The sequence below is a fragment of the Canis aureus genome, chromosome 25 (genome assembly GCF_053574225.1).
Source record: "Canis aureus isolate CA01 chromosome 25, VMU_Caureus_v.1.0, whole genome shotgun sequence".
Lineage (NCBI taxonomy): Eukaryota > Metazoa > Chordata > Mammalia > Carnivora > Canidae > Canis > Canis aureus.
The window spans coordinates 28,163,103-28,167,079 of record NC_135635.1 but is presented as its reverse complement, the minus strand read 5'-3'; the positions used below and the strand labels follow the sequence as shown (position 1 = coordinate 28,167,079).

The window sequence follows — 3,977 nt, the reverse complement described above, 5'->3', positions numbered from 1 at the left end:
CTTAATCTATTCTCATTTTTTAAAAAAGATTTTATTTATTCATTCATGAGAGATATACAGAAAGAGAGAGAGGCAGAGACACAGGCAGAGGGAGAAGCAGGCTCCATGCAGGGAGCCTAATGTGGAACTCGATCCCGGGTCTCCAGGATCAGGCCGTAGGCTGAAAGCAGCACTAAACCGCTGAGTCACCTGGGCTGCCCTATTCTCATTTTTATTTTTTATTTTTTATTTATTTCTATTTTTATTTAATTTATTTTTTTCCTATTCTCATTTTAATTACTCTTTTCTTCCTTCCTCCCTTTCTTCTTTCTTTTTTCTCTTTCTTTCTTTCTTTCTTTCTTTCTTTCTTTCTTTCTTTCTTTTTCTTCTTCTTCTTCTTTTCTTTCTTTCTTTCTTTCTTTCTTTCTTTCTTCTTTCTTTCTTCTTTCTTTTTTTTCTTTTTTCCAGCTTGATTGCTTTCCATTACTGTTTTCCAGGTCACTGATTGGTTCTTAGCTTTCTAGTCTATTTTGCATTCCCTTTAGTATTTATTCATTTTATTTCTTTTATTCTTTTTAAAAAAATCTATACCTTTACTTTTCAGTAATTTTGTATTTTTAAGTTTTATTTATTTGTTTAGAGACAGTGTGTGAGTAGGGGGAGGTACAGAGGGAAAGGGAGAGAATATCAAGCAGACTCTGCACTGAGTGCAGAGCCTATTGTGGGGCTTGATCCCATGAACCTAAGATCATGACCTAGCCAAAACCAAGAATCAGACACTTAGCTGACTAAGCCACCAGGTGCCCCTACTTTTCAGTAAGCTTAAATTCTTGAGGGGTACAGCATTATATGGGTGCTGTGGCCAGTGGTTTTAGTGGGAAATTTGCTTTGGAATTTGGCATGAACTGTGCCACTGTTTCCATGAGCATGAGTTACTTTCCCCCAGATTACTCTGGTTTTATTTGGTTTGCACCAGGAGTCACTGTGTTTTTCTTTGGTTTGTACACATAAACACATCTTTTGCCTAGATAGAATTCAGTTTCTTCTCAAGCATAAACATCTTCAATTTTAAGAAGAGCTGTGTGTTCCATCTGGTTCTGGAGACCCCACAGATAGCCAGCAAAAATGGCCTTGGACCACAGCCTTCCAGACATACTCATCATTTTAGGAGTCCTTTCCCAACAGGCCTCCACTGGCTCCAAAATGTTGGAGCTCTTTAGTGTATTTTTAATTTCAGTTATTGACTTCTTCTTTTCTGATTGGTTCTTACTTAGGTTTTCTGTCTCTTTGTTGAGGGTCTTACTGAAGTCCTCCATTCTTTTCTCATGTCTAGTGAGTATCTTTATGACCATGATTTAAAATTCTCTATGGGGCATGTTATTTATCTCTTTTGCTTAGGTCTCTTGCTGTTATTTTGTCCTGTCCTTTAATTTGGTACGTATTCCTCTGTCTCCTCATTTTGTCTAGCTCTCTGTGTCTATGTGGTAGGAAAGTTAGCTATGTATCCTGCTCTTTAAGTAGTGGCTTTTTGAAGAAGAGTCCTGCAGTGCCCTGCAGCTCAGTGTACCCTGTTCACCAGAGCCTGGCACTTCAGAGGTGTCTCCCATGGGTGTTGCCTGTGCCCTATTCTTGTGGCTAAGCCATATTTGCATTTAGTCCAGTTGTCTGTAATGGCTCTCTTTGCCCAGGGTGGGCGGCATTTGGTCCCTGTATTGTTAATGGGCCAGTCTGGGGCTGTCTTGGGCTTGAGCTGGGTCAGACCAGGCATTTGCCAGCTGCAGTTGAACTGGACTGCTGAGTATTCTTCCTGTGTTGTCTCCTGAGCAGCTTTTGTTGCTGGGCAGGGCATATAGTCAGACTGGGTGCCTTCCCCCAGTCTACTGCTGAGGTCACTTTCAGACTGGTGTGTGTGGTTATCTTCCATTCTCCCTGGGGCAGGATTCACTTTGGGGTGGTTCTAACCCCTGTTAGGGCTGCTTGAACATTGCTACACTTGTGGTGCTACTTTGGATGGACTTCTGCTGAGGGCGTGTTGGAGGGAGTGGGTCTGTAGGACAGCATGGAGGCAGAGGTGCATGGTGTTAGCAGGATTTGTGCTGATCTGGTCTGCTATGAGAGGTGACCTGGAACTTCTCTGGAAAATTCCTGCTGAGGTTGGGTTGAGGGGCACTGGTTAACAGAAGAGCATGGAGGTGAGGTGTGCTGTCAGCAAGCTAGGTGGACAGTGTTCATGCTATTTCTGCTGGTGTTTGTGTATTTAAGCTGGGTGGGGGGAAGGAAATAGTGCCCATCATTTTTTTGTTGTTGTTTGTTTATTTTGTTTTGGGGGAAGTTTCCCAAAGATCCTTGTCTTGCCTCTGTAGCACATGCTTTGAGATTAGTAAAGAGGTGTCTCTCCGGTATACCCCCAGAATTTTTTTATATGCTACTTCTATGCTGTATCTCTATGGCACTGTTTGTTGTGCTTTATCTTTAATGGTGAGGCCTCCATTTCCTATCTCTCTCCAGCTCTGCTAGTGCTGACTTCCTTATTATAAAGTTCTAGGTGTTAAGCCCTGTTGATTATAAGGACTCATGATGTTAACCCCCTCTGATTTTCAAAGCCAAATGTTGTGCAGATTTGTCTTCCCTGTTGTGGGTCCTTTGTGCCAGAGATGTCTGGTTGGGGTCTCCTCCTTTGTACCCATGGCATGCTTTTTTTCCTGCAGATAATCCTACAGGTCAGTTTGGCTTTAAACTGCACCTCTGCCTTTCTTACCCTCTTTGATGTGGCTCTTCTCTACATTTAGCTGTGGAGAGTCCCTTTTGCCAGTTTTTGGGTTTTTTTTGGGTTATTTCCACTGATGTGGGTGTTATCTGGGTGTATCTGTGGGATGAAGTGAGTCAGATATCCTCCTACTCCACTGTCTCCTTTCATAGCACCATATACTTTAAAAAGCTATCTTTCCCTCACTGATTTGAGATGTTGTACATATTTGGGCCTATTTTTGGACTTTGTGTTCCATTGGCGTCTATGTCTATTTGCATGGCTATAATATAGAATTTTTTTTTCCTCATGAAGCTCTAAATAATTAAAAAGAGTTGTAGAAGCCTATCAACCACAGGGGCCTTTACCTCTTTACACAAAATGATCTGAATTTTGATCACACAGTGAGAAGCAATAAAGTGACCTAAGAACTTAACTCAAAAACTATAAAAATATTGAAAAGAAAATTCATGGAAGTCTACGGGAAAGCATAAATGAAGGCACAGGAAGTTTTTTTCTCCAGTATTTTGATCTGATTCTTCATCTTCTAAATTCTCCATTGTAATTATAAAATAAAATAAAAACTAAGGTTAAAATCTCATTTTCAAAATAAAATAAAAATAAAAATATTCCAATTATTTAACATTGTAGACCTGTGATATTTGGTGAGTTAATTATTCTGACTAGAAATAAAATACTTGTTTGGATATAGCTTATTGTCTGTTCTTGCTTCCAGTCTAGCCTTCCTCATCTTCATTTTTGGTACCACTGTCAGTGTGATCATTCGTAAATATGATCATGCCAATCTCCTATATGAATGGTTCAGTGAATCTTTATTGGTTGTATGATAGGCTGGCTGAAGTTATTATTAATGTCAGCAAAGCCACCTAAAAGTCAAAAAATTATTTTTGAACTTTAATTATGCTTTATACAGAAGTGATAGATACAGAGAAGAATGAAGCAATGCTTGTCCCTGGCCCTATAGTGTTTATGATCTAATGGAAAATGCTCATAGGAACCAAGTGATTATAGAGAACTGTAATATGGGCTGTAATAGGATATTAGGCTACCTGTTTAGCCTTGTCACCTACAAATACCCCACTCTCCAGCTATGACAAACTGTGCAGTCTCTGGAGCTAACCACTGTTGCTCATCTATATGCTTGTGCATTTGTAGCATTTTCTTGGAATACTGGGTCTATCTGGTGGAGTCCATCATGACTCATACGAAGCAGCTTCTCCTCTGGAAAACT

The 3,977-nt window shown here is 40.1% G+C and overlaps 1 pseudogene; it reads right to left on the bottom strand.

The window, feature by feature from the left end:
- Window positions 1–801: 801 nt before the first annotated feature.
- LOC144297645 (large ribosomal subunit protein eL33 pseudogene) lies at window positions 802–1,133 on the bottom strand (annotated as a pseudogene).
- Window positions 1,134–3,977: the final 2,844 nt, after the last annotated feature.